This window comes from Lynx rufus, unplaced genomic scaffold (genome assembly GCF_022079265.1).
Source record: "Lynx rufus isolate CCGP_SWC_20201006 ecotype Redwood Valley unplaced genomic scaffold, mLynRuf1.p SCAF_5, whole genome shotgun sequence".
Taxonomy (NCBI): Eukaryota; Metazoa; Chordata; class Mammalia; order Carnivora; family Felidae; genus Lynx; species Lynx rufus.
Window position 1 is genome coordinate 30,406,513 of NW_025814867.1, and position 27,272 is coordinate 30,433,784.

The 27,272-nt window shown below is 41.5% G+C and overlaps 1 pseudogene; it reads right to left on the reverse strand.

Annotated features, from left to right (window-relative positions):
* Positions 1-23,961: 23,961 nt before the first annotated feature.
* On the reverse strand, positions 23,962-24,755 carry LOC124526836 (60S ribosomal protein L7a-like; annotated as a pseudogene).
* Between the last annotated feature and the right edge of the window lie 2,517 nt (positions 24,756-27,272).

The following is a 27,272-nucleotide window of genomic DNA, read 5'->3' on the forward strand; positions in this document are numbered from 1 at the left end:
CAACCCTGAGATCAAGAGTCACAGGCTCTACCGACTGAACCAGCCAGGAGCACCTGAAAACTCATTTGGCGGCACTTGGATGGCTCAGTAGGGTAAGCGTCCAACTTCAGCTCAGGTCATGATCTGGTGGTTCACAGGTTCAGGCCCCACATCGGGCTCTGTGCTGACACCTCGGAGCCTGGAGCCTGCTTCAGATTCTGTGTCTCCCCTTCTCTCTGCTCCTCCCCCACTCATACTCCCTCTGTCTCTCAAAAATAAAACATTACAAAAAATTTAAAAACTCATTTGGCAGCACAACCTGACCTGAGTTGATCTGAAGCTTTTTGTCATCTTTATCCCATGTAGTGGAACATTTAGTACAGAAATATTGATGCATTTGACTATTGAGTGCTGCCCCCAGACTCCACTGGGGTTTTACATAACACAGATAATATGCACTAGATAATCTATCTAAAGTCCAAAGAGTTTTGGATTCTGAAATACATCGGGCCCCCAGGGTTTGTGAGTGGGTCCCACCCACCTCCAGGGACAACTGAGAATGAATGCTCTTGAAAGGCTGCCTGGTGGCAGGTCTCTGGGCAGTCTAGGCTTAAGTAAGAGACCAGAGATGCTCCAAGGGAAAGCTGAAGCTTTTTGTGTGGGTACACCTGGCAGGGAGGGAGCATGATGGTATACCTAGGTCGGGGGGGGGGGCACGGGTACACCTGTTGAGGGAGAGTGGGGGTATACCTGGGGAGAGAGAGAGAGTGGGGATGCACCTGGGAGGGAGGGAACAGGGTACACCTGGGGAGGAGGGATCAGAGAGTATAAGTCCAGGCTGGTTCCACTGGACTTAGGATGTAAAATTAACAAAGAGGGAGAGAAGTCCTTAGGAAAGCCATTCTTTTGAATTAAATGATATGTTGAAATAGAGCTAATAAGGAAAGCTATTTTTGATGGCAATTCAAGTAGGCCCACCTGGAAAGCCACTCCCCCTCTTTTCAAAACACATTTCAGAAACCTGGGGTGTGACTTTGCTGTCACTTGACTCACTTTTCTTGTCTCCATCAGGTGAGTCCCAGTCCCATAGCCCCTGCAGTGTCCTTGCAGGGGGCCGGAGCTGGAGGATTGACATACATAGATTCATAGTCCCCATTCTCACGGAGGCGCTCCTGAGTTTCCCAGACAGCTGCAGCAGCCGCACAGCCTCGGAAGTATTGGTGTCACCCAGGACGCAGCACCAGGTAAGGAAAGGGGTGGCTGCAAAGGAGGGGCCTTTGCAGTCAGAGGCCTCCGTTGGCTCAGACCCTCGGAGCAGCCTGATGAGCAAGGCTGCATAAGTAAGTGAAGAAACACACACCCACAGAGTTCTCATAATAAAGGAAGAAACATTTCTGGGGAAATTTTTAAAGACAGAGTTTAAGTCGAAAAGAAGTATCTTGTGTGGGGCTTAGGTAAAGAATCCTAAGTGACTTGCATCTTTAAAAAATGGTTTTTAAGTTTATTTATTTTGAGAGAGAGGGAGAGAGCATCTGTACTTGAGAGCATGCACATGGGGAAGGGGCAGAGAGAGAGGGAGAGAGAGAATCCCATGCTGACAGTGCGAAGTCCTCCCCAGGGCTTAATCCCATGCATGAACTGAACCATTAGATTGTGACCTGAGCCAAAACCGAGGGTCTGACGCTTAACTGACTGAGCCACCCAAATGCCCTGACTTGCATCTTTAATAATGGTTTTGTCATGGGCACAGAGGATTTTTAATAAGTTTTTTGTTGATGTCACCAGCAATAGAAGACCTTAAATGAGGCTCCAGATAGTGATTCTGTGGGGGTGGGGCACTGTGAACATTCATTTGCAATACTTCCAATAACAAAGAATGCCAAAAGCAGGCCATGCTAGGGTCTCCCACATAGGGCAGTGCTTGTTAGGTAGGAGAGGCTGAGGCTCTGGGTGGGGGCCTGGAGTCCTCTTCACAGATATGAAGGACTTCCCAAAGGAGAAGGAATCAAGGAGCCGGGAGGAACGGGCGGAGTCCCCACCTTCTGTCTGACTCCATTAAAGAAAGAATGGCACCTGATGATGGAATGGGCTGTGCTGGGGAGTAGTGAGCTCCTCATCACTGAAGGTGCTTATGCAGAGGCTGGCTACTCCTTGACAGGCATGCTGCAGAGGGGGTTCACGCGTCAGATGGGGGATCAAAATAGACAAGTTATTCCCATCAGAAAAGATAGGAGAGAGAGGGTTTCCAAATCCCGGGGTGGAGGGGGTAGCAAATGACTGTTGTTTTTTGGAGCCGCTGATCTACCCTCCTCCCCCAAATCTCAGATGAGTGCAGCTGAAGCCAGTGGGCAAGCATGTCCCTCCAGCTGTTGGGGAGGACAGGTTGAGGACCTGATGCTCTCACCTGGGGTACTGGGAGCAACAACAAATATTTGGATGGTTGTAATGGACTAGAGAAATACTAGGCCAGAGCTTCCTGGGAGGATTTCAGCCCAGAAAGGCAAGCTGAGCTCAAGTTTGCAAAAAAGCAGATCTTCCAAGGTGGCTGTTCTTCTCTGTGCAAGCAGAACCCCCAAGCCCCGTGAAACCACCTCACGTGGTTATGGGGAAGCTTCTGGTTTGTAGGTGATAGAACACAAAAGACTGTGGGGTGAGCAAGTATTTAAAACCAGGAGATTGGGTGCCTAGGTGACTCAGTTGGTAAGCAGCCGGCTCTTGATTTCGGCTCAAGTCATGATCTCACTGACAGTGCAGAGCCTGCTTGGGTTCCTCTCTCTCCCTTTCTCTCTGCCCTTCCCTCGCTCACGTGTGCTCTATCAAAAATAAATAAACATTTGAAAAAAAATAAATAAAATCAGGAGAAATGTGGAACTATCTAATTTATGTCTATCTCTCCTTGCCTGTCTCCATGCTCAGCACTACCCAACAGAACTTTCTGCAATGATGGAAATGTTCTTTGTTGTCCAATAAGATAGCCATGAGCCACAGGTGGCTATTAAACACTTGCAACATGGCTAGTGTGAATGAGGAACTGAATTCTTTCTTTTATTTAATTTTTAGTGATGTAATCTAAATAGCCACATGTAGCTAAAGTCCACTGTATTGTATAGAACAACAGTAGACTATTCTTTGAGAGCTGAAATTGAATTTTTAAAAATATTTGTATCTTCAGCCCCTTTTAGAATGCCCATAAGTAGATATTCAATAAATAAACAGTGAATGAAGATGAAGAAGTTCTGGAGTTTCTAGAGAGGGAGTGGTTGAAATCCAAAGTCAAAAGGGCTATTTTTAGTAGATTAATGGAGACAGAAAAGCACAGAGAATTGTCTGGTTCGTCTGCAGTTTTGTTCTTCTCAATGGCCTTGGGAATTTCTGCCATTTTTACCCCAGTTCAAACCATTTTGATGAATGCATACAAATGTGTAACCACCACCAAAATCGAGCTGTAGAACATTTTCATCACCACAAAAAGCCCCCTTGTACCTGGCGCTGGTTTTGTGGGTGTACAGCCTTGCTCTCACATGGGGGTTTGTGCTTGGTGGGGCCCCACGCTTGCTTTATTGCTCTGCTGCTACTGCCTTGAAATTCGTAATTTTTGAATGAGGGGCACCCTGTTTTCATTTTGCAGTGGGCCCTGAAAATTCTGTAGCCTGTCCAGCTAGTACTTCTTTCAACCATCCTGACCCCAGGCAGCCATGGACCTGCTTAGTTGCTGTAGGTTAAATATGTCCTTTTTAGAGTTTCATATAAAATGGACTCGTAAGTATGCGCTTCTTCGAGTCTGTTCTTTTAGTTAGAACAATGCTCTTGAGATTCAGTGTGTGTGTGTGTGTGTGTGTGTGTGTGTGTGGTTTGCAGTAGTTTGTCCCTTTTTTATTGTTGAGTAGTATTCTAGTGTGTATATACCACATAAGTTTATCTACTCATTTGTTGATGGACATTTAGGTTGTTTACAGTATTTGTCTCTTATGAACAGAGGTATTATAAACTTGTGTGCACAAGTATTTGTGTGGACATAGATTTTCATTTCTCTTGGGTGAATACCTGGGGATGGGACTTCCGAATCATAGGATAAGTGTATGACTAACTTTCAGAAACTCTCAAATTGTTTTCCAGAGTGTTTGTACCACTGAACATTCCTACCAGCAATGTATGAGTTCCAGACACTCTGTGTTTCTTTTAGCACCTTGTATTGTCCATTTCTTAATTTGAGCCACTCTAATTGGTAGGTTGTAGGTCTTATTATGGTTTTATTCTGCATTTCCCTGGTATAATGATGTTGAACATTATTTCATGTGTTTTTAACCATTTATATATCTTTTGTGGTTTCTGTCCAAGCTTTTGCCCATATTTGTTTGTTTTTTTACTGCAGAGTTTTAAAAAATATTCTGGATATAGGCATTTTGTCAGAAGCACGTGTATGTGTGTGTGTGTATTAATCAGATATATTTTCTCCTATTCTGTGGATTGCCTTGTTATTTTAATAGTGTCTTTTATTTTTTTATTATTTTAAAGTATGTATGTACATATGTATGTATGTGTTTATTTATTTAGAGACAGTGGGAGAATCCCAGGCAGGCTCTGCGCAGAGCCTGATGTGGGACTTAAACCCACGAACCGTGAGGTTATGACCTGAGCTGAAACCATGAGTCAGATGCTTAATCGACTGAGTCCCCCATTGCCCCCTTAATAGTGTCTTTTAAAAATAGAAGTATTTTTAACTTTGATGAAGTCTAATTTAATATCTTTATCTTTCATGGTTTGTGCTTTTGGTATCCTGAGAAATTTTGCTTACCCCAAGATTATAAAAATTTGCTATTAAGTTTTCTTTTAGAAGTTTTATTCTTTACCTTTAGGTCTATGATACTTTTTGAGTCAATTTTTTGTGTCTTGTATGAGATAAGAGTAAAGGTTCTTTGCTCTTCCACCTTCTCTCTATTTCTCTCTCTCTTTCCTTACCATACCTGGTTGTTCCAGCACCATTCTTCCAAAATTCCCTTGCACCATTGAATCGCCTTTTCACTTCTGTCAAAAAACAATGGCCACATATGTGTGGATCCATTTCTGGATTCTCTGTTTGGAACACACTGATTTATGTGTTCAATCCTGATGCTAATACCACCTTGTCTTGATAATTATAATATTTAGTAAGTCTTGAAATCAGGTAGGATAAATACCCCATATTTGTTGTTTATAAAAATTGTAACAATTTTAGGCCCTTAGCAGTCCCATATAAATTATAGAGTCTCACACTGACTATAGATCAATCTGGGGAGAATGGATTTCTTAACAGTACTGAGTCTTCCAATTCATATGCTCCCTCTCCATTTATTTGGATCTTCCTCCATTTTTGTCAGTAATGTTCTGTAGTTCTCAGTGCATGAGTCTTGCATATTTTTGTGGTTAAATTTATTTCTAAATATATAACACTTTTTTGATGGTACTGTAAATGGTATTATAACATTTCTTTTCTAATTGTTCATTGTTGCTATATAGAAATAATAGAAATATTTGATTTTTGCATACTGACTTTGTATTGTGTGATCTAGAACTTATTTCTATTAGCATCTTTGTAGATTCACTGGGATTTTCTACACACACAATCCTGTTATTGGAGTATAAATACAGTTTTCTAAAATTTTTTGTTAATTTTGTATTGTGGCAAACTATACATAACATAAAATTTACCATTTTAATCATTATTGTGCATACAGTTTTGTGGCATTAAGTGCATTCACATTGTTGTACAACCATCACCACCCATCATCTCCAGAACTTTTTAATCTTGCTCAACTGAAACTCCATACACATTAAGCAATATAGTTTTACTTCTTACTTTCCAATCTGTATGCCTTTTATTTCTTTTGTCACTGGCTAGGATGTCCTGTACAATGCTGGACAGAAGTGGTGAGAGCTCACAAAAATGTGAGCTTGTCTCTGATCTTAGGTAGAAAGCAGTCCTTCTTTTACTGCAGGTTTTTCATTGATGCCAGTTGAGGCTTTCCTCTCTGTTCCTAGTTGGTTGAGTGCTTTCACCACAAATAGGTGTGGAATTCCATCAGATGTTTTTGTTTGTTCTTTTTGTCCATTTGTTTTTCGTTTCCTGAGATGATCATGTAGTTTTTCTCTTTTATGCCATTAATGTGGTGAATTGTATTGGTTGATTTTCAAATGTCAGCTTTCCATTCTTGAGAGAAACCCTACTTGTTCATAATTCATTATCCATTTTAAATATTGCTGAACTCTCTTTGCTAACATTTTGTTAGATTTTTGCATCTGTAGTTTTCTTTTCTTATAATAGCTTTGCCTGGTTTGGGTAACAAGGTAACACTGCCCTCATAAAGCAAGTTGGGAAATGTTCCTTTTTCTCTTTTATGAAAGAATTTATGTAGTACTAGTATTATTTCTTTCTGAGATGTTCAAAAGAATTACTGATGCCATTGAGGCCTGGTGTTTTCTGTATGGGAAGAAGTTTTTTTTTACAAATTCAATCTCTTTAGTAAGCATATGGCTAGTCAGATGTTTTATTTCTTCTTTTTCAGTTTTGGTAAATTGTATTTTGCAAATAATTTGTCTATTTCATTGACGTTCTCAAATTTACTACCATTGGGTTGTTCATGATATTCCCTTTTATCTTTTAATATCTGTAACATCTGTACTGATGTGCCCTGTTTCACTCTTGATAGTGGCCATTTGTGTCTTTTGTCTTTTCTTCTTGATCAATCTAGCTAACAATTCATTAATTTTATTGATCTTTTAAAAAAAAACTAGAGGTTTTAAAAAATTATGTTCTTATTGTTAGTCCATTTTTACTTAATTTTATTCTTTGTGCTTTAGGTTTAATTTTATCTTCATTTCAACGTTTATTTATTTTTGGGACAGAGAGAGACAGAGCATGAACGGGGGAGGGGCAGAGAGAGAGGGAGACACAGAATCTGAAACAGGCTCCAGGCTCTGAGCTGTCAGCACAGAGCCCGACGCGGGGCTCGAACTCACGGACCGCGAGATGGTGACCTGGCTGAAGTCGGATGCTTAACCGACTGCGCCACCCAGGCGCCCCCATTTTTTAGCTTTTTAAAGGGAAGCTTCGATAATTGATTTTAAACTTTTCTTATTTTCTAATGTAAGTATATAAAACTCCTAATTGTTCTCTAAGTACTGCTCTAGCTGCATTGCACAAATTTTGATATGTTTTCATCCACTTCAAAATATCCTCATGATTCCTTCTTTGACCCATAGATTACTAAGAATTTTTTTCTTTAATTTCCAAATATTTGGGGATTTTTTTTGGTGTCGATGTCTAATTTAATTTTGAGTGGGCAGAGCACATATAATTCAATATTTGTATATGTTGATACTTGTTTATGGCCCAGAATATGGTCTATCTTGGTGAATGTGCCCTGTGCATTGGAAAAGAGTATGTGTTCTGTTGTTTTAGGTGGAGTGTTCCATAAATGTTAATGAGATCATGTTGGTTGATTATTGTTCAAATCTCCTATATATTAGCTGGCTTTCTGTCTACTTGCTGTATAAATTAATGAGAGGAGTGTTGGGATATCCAGCTATAATTGTGGATGAAGTCTATTTCTCATTCCAGTTCTGTTGTTTCATGTTTCATGCATTTTGAAATTTTGTTGTTAGGTATACAAATGTCTAGGATTGTTATGTCCTCTTTGTGAATTGACTCTTTTGTCATTATGAAATGTTCATATTTATCTTTGGTAATATTTTTATAACTACAGTCTACTTCATCTAGTGTAGAACTGTGTTAGCCTTTTAATTAGTGTTTGCATGGTGTGTGCTTTTCTATAAAAGATCTTTTCACTTTCACCTTTTCTATGTCTTTATCATTAAAGTGGGTTTCTTAAAAATAGCATATAGTTGAGTCTGTTTTTTTAATTGAATTGATACTTTGTTTTATCTCCACTTTAATTCTTAGCTATATGTCTGTCTTATTTTTTAATGGTTACAATAGGATTTAGAATGTATATATATACATTTCAATAATATATATCATTTCAGGTACAATATAGAACTTTATGACGACATACCTGAAGCCTCTAATCCTTTGTTCTATTGTTATCATACAGCTTCTGTTATAAATCCCCTAATATATTGTTACTATTTTTTTCTTTCAACAGTTAACTTTTGAATAAATTTCTTAAAGGAAAAAAATCTTACATATGTATTCATTTATTTACTATTTCAGGTACATTTCATTCCCTTATGTAGGCACAAGATTCCGCAGAGACTTTTTCCTTTAGCCTGAAAAAGTTCTATTTATATTTCTAAAAATTTCCCATTTGTATTTTTAAGAAATATTATTTTGTACAGTAGGTCTGTTTGTAATAAATTATTTCAGCTTTTGTTGTCTGAAAACATCTTTACTACACTTTCAGTTTTGAAGCATATTTTCACTTCTTACAGAATTCTAGATTAATTTGTTTTTCCTTTCAACATTTTAAAGATGTCACTCCATTGTCTTCTTGGTTGCATTTTTTTTCTGATGATAAATCTATGATAATTCTCATTTTGTTTGCTTTATGTTGTATGTCTCTCTTTTTTTTTTTCTCTATCTGCCTTTAAGTTTTTCTCCTTATCTTTGGTTTCAGCTATATGCCCTCATATAGTTTGGTTTCTCCTTATCTATAGTTAGTTTTCTCCTTATCTTTGGTTTCAGCTATATGCCCTCATGTAGTTTTATTTGTGTACACCCTTCTTGGGATTAGTTGAGTTTCTAATTAGATATGTGGTTTGAAAATGTTATCAAATTCAGAAACTTTTCAGATATTACTTCTGCAAATAATTTTCTGCTCCCCTTATGCATATGTTCAATTACTTGACATGTTTCCGTGGTTCACTCATGGTGTCCATGGTTCCAGGTTGTATTCATTTTTTTTTTCTCTATGTGTCAACTTAGAGAATTTCTTTTGTTATATCTTCAAATTCATTTGCCTTTTCTTCTGTGGTGTTTATTCTCCTGGTAATTCCATCCACTAAACTTTTCATTTCAGATATTGTTTATTTTTTTATTCCTACAGTTTCTGTTTTCTTTTATATATTCTGTTTTTTTCTCTGTATTTCTATTTATATTAACGTATTTATAATACTGTTTTTTTTTTAAATTTTTTAACGTTTATTTATTTTTGAGGCAGAGAGAGACAGAGCATGAACAGGGGAGGGCAGAGAGAGAGGGAGACACAGAATCTGAAACAGGCTCCAGGCTCTGAGCTGTCAGCACAGAGCCCGACGCGGGGCTCGAACTCACGGACCGTGAGATCATGACCTGAGCCGAAGTCGGACGCTTAACCGATCAAGCCACCCAGGCGCCCCCTTATAATACTGTTTTAAGACACCTGTTTGCTTATTTCAAAATCTTTGTCATTTCTGGGTATGTTTCTATTGACTGATTTTTTTTCCTAGTTATGGATCATGTTTGCCTGCATCTTTGTATGTCTAGAAATTTTTTGTTGGGTTCTAGGCATTGTCACAGTTACTTTTTTGAGGGGATGATTTTTTTGTTTTTCTCTTTAAAGAATATTGTACTTTGTTTTGGCATACACTTAAGGAATTTAAGCTCATTTTTTGAAGGTTTGCTTTTAAGCTTTGTTAAAGCAGATCTAGAGTAGCTTTCACTTTGGGTATATTTTAGTGCTTCTACTAAGATGTAACACTTCTAGGTTACTGAGTGCTCCAGGTGTCCAATGAGAACTTCCTCTCTGGTTGGAGCTCTGCTATCTCACAGCTGTGTGTAAGCTTTGGAGGTTGTTCTGCACAGATTCCTAGTGCTTCTTTGCATAGCCTCTTGGAGTTTTACCCTGAGCATCCACAGAAGTTTTCAACAATAGACTCAATGAGACCTCTGTGTGGATTTCTGGAATTCTTTCTCTGCATAGTTCTTTCCTCTCCAGTACTCTGCCCAATGGATTCCAGCTGCTTCTGCCTCTCTGAACTCTGATCTTGGCTTAACTTGGCAAACTTGTAATGCTATGCTTGTGTTTTTTCTTTTGCACCACTGTCTGGAAAAGTGGCTCCTGGCAGAAAGCCAGGGCAATTGTAAGCCCTGATCATAGTCCTGTTTTGCTTGTTGTCCAGTATTTGGAAACAGCTGTTTCATATATTTTGTCCAATTTTCTCATGTTTTATGGTGGGAAGACAAGTCTGGTACTGGTTACTTTATCATGACTAGAAGGGAAAGATTTTTTTTTTAAAGATTACATTCTCAGCAGTGATGACTCTAAATATTTTTCATAGAGTCACATACCAAGGGACTTTGGGAACTGGAAAGAATTTCATAGAATCTGAGGTGTAGAGATCTAACAGTGGTAGCAGAAGTGGAAACAAGACCCAGGAAAAGGATCTCAGCAGAAAATCTGACAGTTCAGGCTAGAACAATTATAATTTCTGGCGTGTGGGCTAAGAATAGGATGGGAAAATAACTTAAGCATTTTCTTTTTTTATCTTTATTTATTTTTGAGAGACAGAGACAGAGTGTGAGCAGAGGAGCAGAGTGTGAGAGAGAGGGAGACACAGAATCTGAAGCAGGCTCCAGGCCCTGAGCTGTCAGCATAGAGCCTGACACGGGGCTCGAACTCCCAAACCATGAGATCATGACCTGAGCCGAAGTCAGACGCTCAACCGACTGAGCCACCAGGCGCCCCTAAGCATTTTCGATTTAAACATTATTTGCTTCTTTTTGAAGCAGGGAACCCAATATGAGATGGACCAGGGCCTTTTCTTCTAAGAACTGGAACTTAACCTTGGCTACCTGTTAGAATATCAAGAGAGCTTTTACAAATGCTGACACTTAGGCTGTACTGAAAAAATAAGTCAGTCTCTGGAGTGGGCCCAGACATCTGTATTTTTTTTTTTCAACGTTTATTTATTTTTGGGACAGAGAAAGACAGAGCATGAACGGGGGAGGGGCAGAGAGAGGGAGACACAGAATTGGAAACAGGCTCCAGGCTCCGAGCCATCAGTCCAGAGCCCGACGTGGGGCTCGAACTCACGGACCGCGAGATCGTGACCTGACTGAAGTCGGACGCTTAACCGACTGCGCCACCCAGGTGCCCCCAGACATCTGTATTTTTTAAAACTCCTTAGGTAATGGCAGTGTGTTGCCAAGGATGAAAATCACTGCTCCAAGGTTCTGCACAGCCAGCCTGGGGGCTGCAGATCTTTTTTCCTTGGGAAGTTGTATCAAGTGCTCTCATTGTATCACTGTATCAGATGTGTATCTCACCTACTCATCACCACCTTCCTTTATTTTCCCAGGCATCTTCTCACCTTGCCCTTGTTCTACTCAGAATCTCTGGCAACTGTTCAAGGTCTTCTGCTTATACTTCCTGATGACAATCCTCCTTTGGGGTGATGAAAGAGGCCTGGGAAGTCCCTTCCTGTTTACCGAGGAAGCATGGTCTTGTCTCCTGGGAATAGAATCTATAGCCTTTCTGTGATGGAAAGTGCCATGGGTCAGAGGTCCCACCGTGCCACCAACTCTCAGAGTGACAGGGGTCAGTTGCTTCTTTTGTATGCGCCCAATTTCCCCACCTGTAAAATTAAGGGACCCAGATGCATAGTCCTCTGTCTCTGATAGTCTGGACAAGTGAAGGCAGCCTTGTGTTCCTTTGAGAAGGCTCCAAAACTAATCTCTAGACTTCTCCTCAAAGATGTGTAATGTCTGGTTGGTGTTGCCTCTAACCTCCCCGCCTGAGTGAACTATGAGGAACAAGTTGGAAATGGAGAACTTTGGTGCTGAGAAGATGTCAGGTAGATTGTTAGATGTATAACAAAGTATGCAGTGGAATTAGACATTAGCAGGGCTTTTTATTTTCCTTTAAAGCTGATAAAAATGACTACTTTGAAAGGGCCATGTTATGGGCAGACTAAATGTATATTTTGAAAGAGACCACTCAGTACTTCCACTGGTCATATGGGAAGAGAAAGACCTTCTCTCTCTGGGCTGAGGGTGTTGTGTGTCATGGAGATTCCTGGGGATTGGGTCGGGTGAGGGTGGACAGCCAGATGAAGGATGCCCCAAGAGGACCCTATCTTTGGAAGATACCTGGGAACCAGGAGAAATGAGCATCACAAGGGATTCTGCAGAAAGGCTGAGCCTGGGAGCTCTCTGAGGAGATGTGTGGAGCAGCAGTGGAGGAGAGATTCCTGCTCGTGGAAAAAGGGGCCGATGGGAGAGCCAGGTCTTCAGGCAGAGGACCCCACAGCAGTGCTCTGGCAGGGCTCAGCCCAGCCACCAGTAGAGAGATGCCCTCACAAAGACATTGGGCAGAACCAGCAGCACTGCTGTGGCCGAAGACGAGTGAGGAGCCTGTCTGGAAGCTTGTCTGAAGCCTGGCTCCAGAGCCCACGAAGGATGGCACTTGGGAACACCCTACAAACATCAGGGAGCAGACCTTCAGAGAGAGACCGGATTCCCTGCATTGAGAGGGCAAGGGCTGGGGTAGAACAGGAAGTGGTCCTTCCTTTACAACTAGAGGGCTGGCAAGACTGGAGTCGTGAGAGCTGCTCCTCATAGCATTTACTCTGCAGCACACAGAGATACTGCGCAGAACAGGGCAAAGAGCCGATTACAAGAGCAAAATGTATAGGATCAGTACTTCTGGTATATTTACGGAACTGCTGCTGTGGTTATCATCATTGCTAATGATGCATCATGGGAATGTTTTCATGACCTGTGGCCCAATTTACATGGATCCTTTTGTTGACTTCTGCTTCATAACTAGGATCCCATTGTCCAGGCCTGTCTTTCACATTTGTTGGGCCCAGGCCAACAGTGCAAATGGAGGCCAACATACTTAAATATTATAAATTCAGCTAACAGCAGTGTGAATTATTTAATATTGCAAAATGCTCCTTAGCCACCATACATATGCAACTGGTATGAATGCAGCACTAATTAGTGACAGCACCTGGAACACACATGGGATCACAAAGAGAAGCAAAAAGTGGACGCTCAGCACTAGTGGGAAATTATATTCTGTTGTGCAAGAATCTATTGTATTCATGCTCTCTGAGAGCAAGGATTGGGTAAATCCATTGTGTTTCTTTATCTCAGCACACTGCTCACCTCCCAAGCTGCCTGCCTTTAGCCATCAGCAATCACCTTTGTTTTGAGACTACAGAACAAAGGGTTTGGAATTGTTTTTTGCGGGGGCAGGGGGCTCTCAGTGGTGCTCATCAAGAGGGTAGATGTTTACTTAGGTTTTGTGCTTGTAATGTGTAGGGTGCTCAAAAACATGGAGTCACTTTGTTGGGTCAGCATTATTTTATTTCATTTTATTTCAGTTTTGACTTTAGATACAGAAATTTTAGTTCAGCATACTCCTCGGTTCATGGTACAACGCAAACTTCGGTGTGTCCAAGGGCCTCTTAATACTGCATGTGAAATTCAGAGTTAGTTTTTCAGAGAACTATCAAATTAGACTAAATGCACTGCTAAGATGATGGTTTGCATCTATTTAGAGAAATTCGACTTAAAATTAACTTAAGACAGATTCAGTCTAACTCTTAGATTTTTTTTTGTCGAAACAAGTTTCAGGTTTTTTCTTTAATATCAGATAATAAGTGATTGAGGATCAGAAGGATCAATACCACTGGATGTAGATAAGTGTGTATAGAGGCAGGTATCTAGGTCCCCATGAGGAAAATACAGGGAACCAAGGAAAAGGTGCCAGACTTGTGGGCTGGGCTGCCTGTGTGTGCAGAGCATGTGGCACAGCTCATCCTTCATCTCCATCACTGGTTTGACCATTGTGGCTATCCTGGCAGTCAGCCACTTCTGGTCTCCCTGGCCAGCACGCATGGGCCTTCCAATCCCCATGTTTCCTGCCCCCAGCTGTTCATTCAGCCATTGTAGCTAGGCACCATTCGAGCCTTGACAGGGTTTCTGGTATCCCCTCAAACCCCAGGGGCCTGCATGCCCTGTGTGCCCACCTCCCCAATCTTATCCCTACTGTCTTTCCTGGAGGCCAAGGCCCTGCTTGTGGAAGTTCTCCCTTGGCTGTCGACTGCAGCAGTGGAGAATGTCCCTATGAGTGAGAGCACTACCACAAGCTGGCCTTGGGTGGCAGCCATGGGAGTGTGCAGCTCACCTTCCCTTCAGGAGGGAGCCAGTCGATAGGAGCCTCCAGCTGTAGCGCCCTCCGGATCTGTGTCTGTGTTTGAACCATGGCCATACTTTCCCAGGCAGCAACAACCAATGACTATGTCCAGTGGAGGCACTAGGACCTGACAATATCTGTCCAGTGCAGGACTCCTCTAATGACCAATCTGTGTTCTAGAGCTCCCAATTAGGCTGGCCAAGATTATCCTGGGGCTGTACAGCTCTGACGCTCTTCCTATTTAATTTTCCTTCCACTCATCTCCTTTCACAGTGATCAGAAATGCACTGTGGGGGGCGCCTGGGTGGCGCAGTCGGTTAAGCGTCCGACTTCAGCCAGGTCACGATCTCGCGGTCCGTGAGTTCGAGCCCCGCGTCAGGCTCTGGGCTGATGGCTCAGAGCCTGGAGCCTGTTTCCGATTCTGTGTCTCCCTCTGTCTCTGCCCCTCCTCCGTTCATGCTCTGTCTCTCTCTGTCCCAAAAAAATAAATAAACGTTGAAAAAAAATTAAAAAAAAAAAAAAAAAAGAAATGCACTGTGGTCTGAAGGCTCTCGCTGCCAACTCCTGTTCATTCCTGCCTGTTCTCCTTCACAGTCATCTCCCCAAGTGAATCTCTTGCACTGCCAACTCTATCTCAACATCTGCTTCCTGGAGGATCTGAACAGACATAACTTGTGAGAAAGTCTGTGTTAGAGAAACCATATGTGGCTTTTCAGCTGTTGGCAGAGAAGGAGAAAAATGCTTTAAGGGAAGGGTGAGCCAACAGTGGCCTTCCCAGAACCACTTGCCTATAAGAACATGGCTTGAACAGAAAATAAAATGGAGAAAATTTGGGGGCCCCTTGATTTCTGTGCTTTCCTGGGTGTAGACTCTTTTCTGTACAAAGTATAGGAAGTTTGGGATCCAGGTCTCGTACTCATCTCCTTCCTTTGCCATCATCCTCTTCCTCTCCATCCTCCCCACTACCTGCAAGGGCTTTCAACAGGTGGGGTGCAACAGGGAAGAAACTGGCACTGAGGCCCCCTTTTCATTTGGCCAACCTTCCTACATATAAATTTATATGTGTTGTTAATTTCTTGTGCAAATATCTCTTAATTGTCTGGCTTCCTCTATAGAATGTAAGCCCTATAAGCAAAGGGACCCTGTCTATCCCATTTTCAGCATTGATTCCCTAGAACCAAAAAATAGTGTATGAAACATAACAGCTACTCAGTAATATTGGCTGATGAATAAATGAGTGAGTGAATAGAGGGTGGACCATATTTTTGTGCTTCCAGCAGCTAAAAAAGCAAACCAAGAAATTAAATGTGTCTCAATAGTTTAGTATGCTAGCCAAAAATTAGATCTCCCATGGCCACCTTTCTAATGCATATGGTCCCTGGGGTGTATCTATTCACGCCCTTACTCCATCACTGAGCAATCTCTCTCTCCCAAATAGTGGCCCCACTGCTGGAGATGCCATTCTTGTATTCAAGATGCTTTAAAAAAATTCCTTGTAAGAAGCCTGTTCCCCAACCCCCTGTACTCAGACTTCCCCAGAATGCTAAAGCCAGTTCTGTCTGTGTTGGCCAACATGTTTAGGGTGCCCTGCAATTGCTCCCAACTCAGGAAAGCATGTTAGATGACATTCCACAGGGTGCTCCTCCCATCTTCTTTCATTTAAATAATTACAAGTCTCTTCTACTGAAAGAAGTTCCCCATGGGGCAAAGTCCTTTGGAAGGTGATCCAAGCCTGGCTTTGCTGATGTGCACTCAGACTTTAAAAACCATCCTCTATCAATTATCTCAGGCACTGGAGATGCCAATAAGTAATTATTTGTCTAAACCAAGAGGAAAAACAATAGACACACTCAAGAGTTGAGTTTCACTCAAGACTCACTGGGCTTTCAGAGTGGAGGAGGGAAGGCTCTGTGTATGCTTATCTTCACCAAGGACCAAAGGAGACAATGGGTTGAAAGGGCAGTGAGTCCCAATGACTGCTGAGCAGTAGCTCCTTTTTTATTTTTATTATTATTTTTTAATGTTTATTTACTTTTGAGAGAGAGAGAGAGACAGAGACAGAGACAGAGACAGAGACAGAGCATGAGTGGTGGAGGGGCAGAGAGAAAGAGGGAGACAGAATCAGAAGCTGGCTCCAGGCCCTGAGCTGTCAGCATGGAGCCCATCGTGGGGCTTGAACTCACAAACTGCGAGATCATGACCTGAGCTGAAGTCAGATGCTTAACTGACTGAACCACCCAGGTGCCCCACTAGTAGCTCCTTTTTTAAAAAATAAGGTTAGCTCACTCTTTCGAGTATATTAGACGTGCTCACGTCCAGGCTGGGCTCTGGATAAAGTCCTGTATTCCCTTCTGGTCACCACACTATAGTAAGCCAGTTCAAGGGCAAGTTGCCATACCAGGGACAAGTCCTTTCAACAAGAGTCTCTGTCTACCCCAGTCATTCACTTACTCTGTCTTCCAGAAAACATTATATTATATAGAAGAAAATCTCTCCAAGATCAAGGTGACAATAAGTAGGTTTACTCAACTATTTTTTATTTATTCCAGAAACATTCATGACATGTGAACCGCATGCTAGGAATTGTTCTAGAAGCTGAGGATGTGTCAATGAACAAAACAGGCAAGGTCCCTGCTCTCACAGAGCTTATTCTTTAATGGAAAGGAAAGCTGCAAATAAATAAGAAGACAATTTCCAATAGTAATGAGTTCCAGGAAGACAATGAAAGAGATGATGTGATAGAGAGGATGGGTTCTCTCTGGGTGAGGACATGTGTTTGGGGACAGAGTTGCTAATTTGGACTAGTGGTCAGGAAAGAACTCACAGAGGGTTTAACATTTGAGCTAAGACTTGAACAACCCCAAAAGTCAGCCATATAGAGACCTAGAGGTAGAGCTTTCTGGATATATAGAAGAATAAGAAAAAGCCAAAGTTCTAAGATGGGATGAGCTAGGTGTGTTTCAGGAATCAAATGAAAGTCCAGATGGCTGAAGTGTAATGTATGGTAGAGGTCAGAGAAGTAGGTTATGTGATGAAAATAACCAACCTGCCATACTAATGAAAACTTTAATGGTCTGTGCCCATCTCAATCTCTGGGCACCTAAGACTAGGTGTGTGTTGGTGCAGGGATCACAGACTGGTAATGGGATGTGGGACCTGAGCTGACTTTAGTCATTTCCACAGTAACACATACATGCAGGTGTGTCTAGAATCCTTTGTTCCCACTAAACTTCTGGGCTGGCCTCTTCCATGTTTTACTCTCATCTTGGCCAAATCAACAGAAGTGGCTTTGCAAACTCAGCATTCCAAACCAACTACAGAATTCCTATTTAAACAACTCGTGGTTTATGAAAGGGAAGTGGTCAGTTTTCAGTGCTTTCCAGTGATTTCTCTGACTTCCACATTAATTCTGTCACTATGCAGCATCAGGCTACAGACCAAATCCAATTCAAAGAGCACCAGAGCTTCTTACTGGTCAAAACTTTGCAGAGGTTTACAGCACCTTCACTCACTTTCCCTGGTTTCTGTTGACTATTAGAGCCAATTTCTGTTGACTATCTCAGTCATTTGAGAGTCACACTTCCCACCCAGTGAAGGAATCTCAGTGCTAACATCCTTGTCATCCATCCTTGACTGGATTGTTCCTCTAGTGGAGGGTTCACCTCCATCTGAAGGAGTTGGTCCCTTTATTGGATAACTTTAGTAATTAGGAAGCTCATCTACTTATTGAGTGGACATTTAATCTTCTGGAACATTTATGTAGGGGGTATTTAAAGGGAGTTATCTTGTAGTCTGAGTCTTCTTGTCTCAGAATTACATATCCAATTCCTTACCTCTCTCCCTGATGAAGTTTCTAGATTATTTTAAGCCCTCTGATCTATGTGTATGAGTTAGGACTCCTTTGGTAACAAATGACTGCAAATTCACATCAAATTGATTTAAACCAAAAAGATAATTCGTTGGTTCATGTAACTGAAAAGTCCAAGAAAAGCACCAGGACTGTCTTCATTTGGTGTCTGTTTTCTCCCTGTCTAGACCACAGGCTCAGCCTTCCTTTGTGTTGGGTTCATTCTAGAGCTCCGTGGGGTAGTCCTTGGAACTCTAGGCTCACAGCAGTTTACAAGTGATGCCCTGACTGGCTGGTCCTGATTACATTCCCACTGGTAAAGCAATGAATAGGGATCAGCAGCACTAGAAACAAATGTACTGAGCATGAGGAGAGGTGTTCTCCCAGAAGGGAAGTGTGGTATAGCTACCTAGAGGGGAAAAAATGCATAGATGCTTGGGAGCAGAGCAATAGGACTCCACCTGAATCACAGATTTGAAAGTAACCAATATGTCCCACTTCATCTGCTTGGGGTACAATTAAGGTCATATCTCTTTTTGCAGTATTCTAATTATAGACCTCAAGCCTCAAATCTGAACTTATTTTTCTCTCTTCCTGGGGTCTACCCTTCTGGGATAAATGGACAAGTAAGCATCCAAGTTGTTAATTTGTGTTTACTTGTATGTTATCCTGCCTCATGGTGGGAGTAGAACTCAGACCTATCCCAGAAGCCAGAAGTCAGGCATCACAGTTGATGCCTCTGAGAACCCTTGAGACTTCTGTTCTGCTGCTGCTGTGGCCCTCACCACAAAAGGTGTCACCCTGCTGGTCACAGGTGAGAATCTGTGGCCAACTGGGACTGAGTCTCCTACTTAGGTACTGCTCTGGCAGAGGCAGGGGGTCCTCAGGTCCTGATGGAGGCCGACTTCCCATGCTTCTCCCTTCCTATGTCCTGATCTGTAGGCTTAGCCAACAGGGTCCTCAACAAAGTATGGCCTGGCTTCTGAGCATGCATGTAAACAACTCTTTAATGTTTGAGGGCTTTTGAGGATGGAGAAGAATTAGTACTCCTGTACTTTGTTTAATGGTTCATTTGTCAATGTTCCAAATTTCTCAAATGATTAACATTCCATTAATTTTAAATGCACTGTATTTCTCTACATGTTCACACAACACTTACACAATTATAAATCAAAACTCATTGACTCACAAATTAAATTTCCCTAGTCATTTTCCCATTGATGGGAAATTATTTAATCTTCTAAACATTTATCATGTTTAGAAATCCCATTATTACAAATCCCATTCTAAAACAAATCCATTATATCAGACTTTCTTAAATGCTTCAAATACTTTAAGAAATAAAAATACTCCAAATATCACAGTCATTATAAAACTGATTATTAGACTTCTATTAAAACCATTTACAAATGTGCTAGTACCTGGGTTTTTTTATTATTTCTTTTTTTTTTTTTTAATTTTTTTTTTCAACGTTTATTTATTTTTGGGACAGAGAGAGACAGAGCATGAACGGGGGAGGGGCAGAGAGAGAGGGAGACACAGCATCGGAAACAGGCTCCAGGCTCTGAGCCATCAGCCCAGAGCCTGACGCGGGGCTCGAACTCCCGGACCGCGAGATCGTGACCTGGCTGAAGTCGGACGCTTAACCGACTGCGCCACCCAGGCGCCCCTTTTTTATTATTTCTATTCTCATCCTCATTCTTACTTTTATTCTAATATTTCATGGAAGTTCTCTTCCTAAGGTTTATAAGGGAGAAAATAAAAACCATCTCTGTTTTCTAGTTTTCTCTTTGTGGACTGCTTGAAACAAAGGATGCTTCAAGCAAATTTAGCTTTAAACACAGTGAAGTCTGACTTATTTCACAATGTTAATATAGGTTACACCTAGGGAGTGGCAGTGGGAGACAGAAAGGGAGAAACTTTAATTTTTCTTGTATATACTCGTGTATTATTGGAGTATTTTTTAATCAAGCATTTACTACCTTTCTGATGAGGAATACAGTTTTCAGAGCTTTGAATGACAAAAACTAACCCACCTATGGCCAACACTTCTAGTACTTTTTTATTCCCTTCGTTTTGTTTTTCCGCGGAGGCATCTCTATTTCTTTTTGCAAAGTAAAAACCACAACCCATATTTATTTTTTCCCTCATGTCACAAGCACTTTCTCATGTTATCAGATTTTCTTGGGAAACATGGGGCCTGTAACAGCTGCATGATACTCTGTCATGGGGACGAGCCACAATTCACTGAGTCATCTTTCTACCATTGGCAGAGAATTGCTTCAAATCTGGGAAGTACGTGAAAGATCATTTCGTTTGAGTTTCTTATTTTCCAGATGAGAAAGCTGCATCCCCTGAAGCTAGCAATTTGTCCAAGCATGGCCAGCTGGTCAGAGGCTCGGCTGGGACCGGGCACTCCCAGGGCCTGGTCTCTGCTCTTGCTGGCGTCACATGCTGCCTCCTGGGCCTCTGCAAGGCACTTTTTGGAACCTAACTGTAGGGCACTGCCTACATTCTTTCTAAATTACATTTTGTAATTTGGGGCCCATTATTCCTGACTGTCAAGATCATTTTTTATCTTCTGTCATATAACCATTAGCTAATGGGGGACACTGTAGCCAACACCAGAAATTGTAGTTTTCCTCTATCATGATGTGCTTCCTAAGTCATCTCTGTGCCAATGAAGGGGAAATACTGTCATAACTTTTGTCAGATAATTCCAATAGTCACCAGAAATTATAGGGAAGGGTGTTAATTAGCATACTTCGGTCCATGTTTCTCAGGGATCCCTTGGGTTCTGACATTCGGGGATCAGCATTCCAGCGGATGCCTGGGCGCTGCCCAAGGGCCAGTCCAGTGCTCACAAGATGGAAGAGGAATAATTATTGGGTGGGGAAAACAAGGAGAGAAGGGAGCTAACATTGGTCACCAACTCTGGACTCAGCTCTGAGTACTGGGGTGCAGATGACAGAAAAACATTACAGGAGGGGGAGCCTAGAGGATGAGATTGCTAAGGTTTGGGGGAAAGTAGGTGGATTGGGGGTATTTCCCTTTTACTCAAAGTGTCTCATCCTGCAGTTGTGTCATTAAACTCTACATGAAGGAATTCACCATGGTAGAAGAGATCACTCTTGGAGGGCTGTGGCTTATTCTACTTTTTCCTTTACATTTTAAGAGGCACACTCTACCCAATCTGTACAACTGCTTCTTTAACATCAATGTCTTCCATCACTAGAGCCACTTTTTGAGTCATCTTATATAGATTTTTCCAGAATGCCATGTTCACTCTCACCTAAGTTATTTGAGATACAGCCCCTTCAACATCTTTCTTTGGAAATGTTGTGGCTTGGGTTAACATTTTTAGTGTATTGCTTTTGAGAAAATCCTTAATTCATATGAATGTCATTGGAAGGCACCACAGAATGTGATGGTTTCTATTTATGGTTAATGTTAATCCTTTGACCATATGGTAGTTTAAATTTCTGGTACAAATTCCTTTTGCATGGTGTTATAGCTCATTCCTAGGCTGCTATAGTTGTGTAATTTATTAATGTGAAAAATGGACTTTGAAATGTAATAGTCCAGAGCTAATATGGAGAGCAGCAAGGGAATTTAGCGTGCTTAGAGAAGAGCTGTTCCTATGGAAACTAATTCCTTTGAGTGAAGTCCTGGGGTCCCTGAGCTGCAGGGTGTTTCTGTGTCCAGGTGATGCAGCCTGGGTCCCAGGCTCAGCTCTGACATGAATCTCCAGGTTCCATGAGCAAGTCCCAAAATCTTTGGGACTTAACCTTCCCATCTGTGACTTGGAAGAGTCAGATGAGTTCAGTGTTTACTAGACTAGATTTTGGAGTATTAGCGACCAGTAATATATTTATTTAAAGTTCTAATTTTGGAATAATTTTAGATTCACAGAGAAGTTGTGAAAGATAGTACACAGAGTTCCCATGTAACTTTTAACCAGTTTTCTCTAATGTTAACTCATTACACAGCCACAGCACATTTGTCAAAACTAAGAAATTAACGTAGGTGTAATACTATGCACTAAGCTACAGATTTTATTTGGATTTCCCTAATTTTTTCACCAATATCCTTTTGTCTGTTCCCAGTATCCAATCCAGGCCACTACATGCATTTAAGCATGTCTCCTTAAAATCCTCCAATCTGTGACTATGATCTTGTCAGCTTTAAAGATTGCTGGCCAGATATATTGTAGAATGTCTCAACTAGTAATATTTTTAAAAAGAAAAACAAAATTAGAGGATTAGTCTAGCTTTGGAAAAATTGCACAAGGTGTATGAATGAGGTCTCTGTGTTGTGAGTGACAGAAAATTCACCCTGAATTGTCCTCTCAAACAGGGAATTTATTGGCTCATGTAACTAAAAAGGCCAAGGGCATATGTGGCTTCAGAATGACATTCATCTCCAATTTTACCTGTTTCTTGGCTTGGTTCTTCTCTCTTCTGAATATTCAGGTCATTCTCAGCTATGTACTCACCACATAGTTACAAGATGACTTCTAGCAGCCCACATGGCTATATCCATCCAGTGTGTGTGTGTGTGTGTGTGTGTGTGTGTGTGGTAAGAGGTATTCACCTCTGCTCCATGTTCACAACTAAGAAGATAATCAGTTTTCTGCTTCTGATGTGAGGATGTGTTGCCCAGAGTTGTGGCCACTATATTGTGATCATGAAGGGAGCAGGCTGACAGCTGAGAAGGATACAAGAACCTTAAAGATAGATAAGAACCTGGGTTCTGGGTGATTTTATTTAGTTGTGGAATTAATCAGCCGTGGATCTGGATTGGTTATATGAAATAATAAATTCCCTTGCTGCTTAAACTTCTGTTAGTTGAGTTTCATTTTACTTGCAACTGAAAGCATTCCAAATGATACAATGATATTGCAGGTTTCCTTGTTGGATACAGGATATTACCTGGATACAGATTTGCTTGTTGGGCTTCTCTATTTGACAGCATAATACAAATTGGAGCCCAACGTTTTTTGGCTTGTAGTTTTCATTAGAATTATTGTTGAAAAGCCCAGCTTCACCTGGGCATTTTGACAAAAACAGAAGTGATACTCATCAGTTCACATATTATAGAGCATTTGAGTAATATTTCCAATATTTCTGGTTGCTTCTTCCCATGAAGGCTAGAAGCAAACCATAGGGACAGGGCAGGGAGGGGGTAGGAAGGGGTTTGCAGGGTGCACCTCACTCAGAGCATATCCAGTACAGAGGCTTCTGCTCATCCAGTGGGCACAGTCTGGAGTTGGTCAGAGAGGGACGCCTTGCCTGGAGAACACTTTCTCATGGCAAACATTTGGGCATCTGGGCTGAGATGATCTTGTCTAAGGCCTTTCAACTCAGGCTAGCACTGTGTGATGTAATGGTGTGGAGATCACCATGCCCACAGCGGGGGCCCTTTCTCTCAGTGTAATAATCACTGAAGTACTGAGCACCTGAGTAATGAAAGTTGTTTTTAACTTTTTTAAAATGTTTATTTATATTTGAGAGAGACAGAATATGAGTGGGGGAGGGGCAGAGGGAGATGGAGACAGCATCCAAAGGAGATGCCCGTCTCTGAGCTGTCAGCACAGATCTTGACACAGGGCTCGAACTCACAAGTCATGAGGTCATGACCTGAGCTGAATTTGGACATTCAACGGACTGAACCACCCAGGTGCCCCAATAAAGGTTTTTTAATAAAGATTTTTATAAAAGGATAAAAGGTTTTTTTTAATAAAAGGTTAAAAGTGATTTTTAAAAAGGTTTAAAGAGGTCTTTAAAAATCACTGAAATTAAAAAAAAAAAAAGAAGAGTGTAATTATTACTGAAAACACCAGCCCATGGTTTCTCATTGAAGACTAATGTTTTCAAGGGCTAAAGGAATAACAATTTGGAAATGCATTGGCTTCTCCCATCGTTATGCCCTATACACTCACTTTTTTTTTTTTTTTTTTTTTTGGAAAGAGAACTTGTAATTACTTTAATGTACAGAAGACTCAACAGCATCCACTTACCCTAGTTTGGAAGCCAGTTCTTTGGCCTTTATCTTTTCCAACTTGGCAATGCAAGCCACCAACTTTGGACTCAGGGCATTGCCTCCCCAGTGACAATGGATCTCATCATATCTGTCATTGTCATGGGTCCTGATGGCTTCTACCAGCTTAGCTCCTTTGTCTTCCAAGTTAACTTGTGTGAAGGTGAGAGTGGTGCAGGTATTCCTGTGGACCAGATGCCCCAGCCTGGCCTTCCTCTTGATGATGCAGGAGGGAACCCCATCTTATGACATAGGGCAGCCAGGAAGACAACCCCAGCTCAGTGGGATCCGCAGCACATGCAATCACTACCAGCTGAGCCTTCTTGTTTTCCACTAAGGTGGTGACAGTATTAACCCCAGCTTGAAGGACAGGTGGCCTCTTAATGGGGACATCCCCTTTGCTGGCAGCTTTCTTCTCAGCCTGGGCCAATGATCTCTCCTTCTTCTCTTGCTTTGTCTTGCTGTCTGTGGGCCAGCTTCAGCAGTTGAGTAGCTGTTTGGTGATCCAAGGCCTGGGTGGACTGGTTAATCGCAGGAGGCACTTTTACACATTTATAGAGAACAGCCTTTCGCCGCTACAGCCCAACGTAATGGGGCCATTTGACCTAGTGGGTGAGGTCCCTTTTGGGCTGGATATCCTGTCCGATGCCAAAATTCTTGGGCTTTTTCTCAAATGGGATTGACAGCTTCTTGGCCTCCTGCTTCTTCACCACAGCAGGGGCCAGGGCCACCTTCTTCCCCTTAGCTTTTTTTCTTTTTGGCATCTTTGGTGGCTGGAGGAGAGAGCTATACTCACTTCTTTTAAAGAAGTATATGATGTATATGAATAGTTTTTGCTTGTCCCTCTAGCTTTTTAAAATGAAAACGATTTTAAAATGAAAACGGTTTAGAGGCACCTGCGTGGCTCAGTTGGTTAAGCGTCCGACTCTTGGTTTTGGCTCAGGTTATGGTCTTGCTGTTCCTGGGATCAAGCCCACATTGGGCTCTACGCTGACAGTACGGAGCCTGCTCTGGATTCTCTATCTCCCTTTCTCTCTGTCCCTCCTGCATGCATTCTCTCTCTCTCTCTCTCTCTCTCTCTCAAAATAAATGAGTAAAAACAGATAAAAAATAAAATTTCTAAAAAATTTTTTAAAATTATGGGTGCCTGGGTGGTTCAGTTGGTTAAGCGTCCGACTTTGGCTTAGGTCATGATCTCGCGGTTCCTGGGTTTGAGGCCTGCATCCGGCTCTGTGCTGACAGCTCAGAGTCTGGAGCCTGCTTCAGATTCTCTGTCTCCCTCTCTCTCTGCCCCTCCCCTGCTCACGCTCTATGTCTATCTCTTAAAAAATGAATAAAAGTTAAAAAAATTTTTTTTAAATAAAATGAAAACAGTTTTACTCCTTCCCTCCCACACACACTTTCTCACGAGGAGATACATACTTACATGAATACTCTCAGACATCGTGTGGATCCACATATTTTGGGCATGTATATAAAGCCATTTATAGGGATTTAATCCATGAATCATAAACAGAAGATTCTCATTAGGAATGAGCAGTGGCCTCTTTAAGCTTGCATAGTGCTTATAGTATTTGAAGATGGAAAACTCTCAACGTTTTATAGGAGGCTTATAGATTCACAGTGGACTCTGCATTTTAATATTAAAAACTTAGAAATGGTAGTAAGTCCAAGAGGCAGTAATAATCTGATACGATAGCAGTGCTGTATTCAGGGCTTGGCATAGAGTAAGTTGTCAAAAACATTTGCTGAGAAAAAAATGACACTTTCTCTCCCATTTTTAATGACTGAAAAAGAGAAATAGAGGTTTTCAGGGTAAAAAGTGACAAAGCAGAGCTTTCGGGAAAATCAGTGACTTCAGGATAAAATAGCAGGTATTCCCAGATCGTTAAGCCCTGAAGCAATTTTTAAGTTACTCTGTAAACTTCAACAGGGCTGTGGACAGCCTCATGCAGATCTGTTATCTTTCAGTGAATGAAATTTCTTTTTTAGTGTCAAACTGGCTCTGTGTCGTGAGCCCATTTTTCTGGGACTGTAGGTGTTTTCAGCAACCCACACAAAGCCCTCAAGGGCTTGGGCACTCACTCCACTGCTGAGGCTTCCACTTTCTCCTCTTTTCTCTTCTTGCTCTCAAATTAGTGTGACTGAAACCCTATCTTTATGTGGGTCAGGGCTTCCTTTTTCCTTAAAATGTCTTTTTTTTTTCACTTTAAAAACAAACAAACAAAACCACTCCTCTATTTCCAGAAATTCTTTGCACTTCTTTATTTCCTGTTGGCTTATTCAGAGGCATTTTTTGCTAATGAAGTTTCAAGATGATTTCTTGAAACTGTTATAAAGTTATGTAACTTTGCTGATTTACAACTATCTTCTTTGCTAAATTCTTAACTGTTGAGTCTCTTTCTCTTTTCAGAGCAAAGGCTCCTTCTTTTTTTTGTTTTTTTCTCGATCTGAATTAGAATTTCTTTATTTTATTTTTTATTTTTTTTTAATTTACATCCAAATTAGTTAGCATATAGTGCAACACTGATTTCAGGAGGAGATTCCTTAGTGCCCCTTACCCATTTAGCCCATCCCCCCTCCCACAACCCCTCCTGTAACCCTCCGTTTGTTCTCCATATTTATGAGTCTCTTCTGTTTTGTCCCGCTCCCTGTTTTTATATTATTTTTGTTTCCCTTCCCTTATGTTCATCTGCTTTGTCTCTTAAAGTCCTCATATGAGTGAAGTCATATGATTTTTGTCTTTCTCTGACTGACTAATTTCACTTAGCATAATACCCTCCAGTTCCATCCACATGGTTGCAAATGGCGAGATTTCATTCTTTTTGATTGCCGAGTAATACTCCATTGTAGATATATACCACATCTTCTTTATCCATTCATCCATCAATGGACATTTGGGCTCTTTCCATACTTTGGCTATTGTTGCTAGTGCTGCTATAAACATGGGGGTGCATGTGTCCCTTCGAAACAGCACACCTGTATCCCGTGGATAAATGCCTAGTAGTGCAATTGCTGGGTCGTGGGGTAGTTCTATTTTTAGTTTTTTGAGGAACCTCCATACTGTTTTCCAGAGTGGCTGCACCAGCTTGCATTCCCACCAACAATGCAAAAGAGATGAGCAGAGGCGCCTTCTTAACTGATGATGGTCATAACAGCAAAACTTAAGTGGATTTTGCACTATATGGATCTCGGTTTCTCAGGATGTCAATCCATTAGGCATATTCCCCACCCTACTCATCCCTGTACCCCGAGTCTGATCCCAGATTTAATAATCCTCTGTTCTG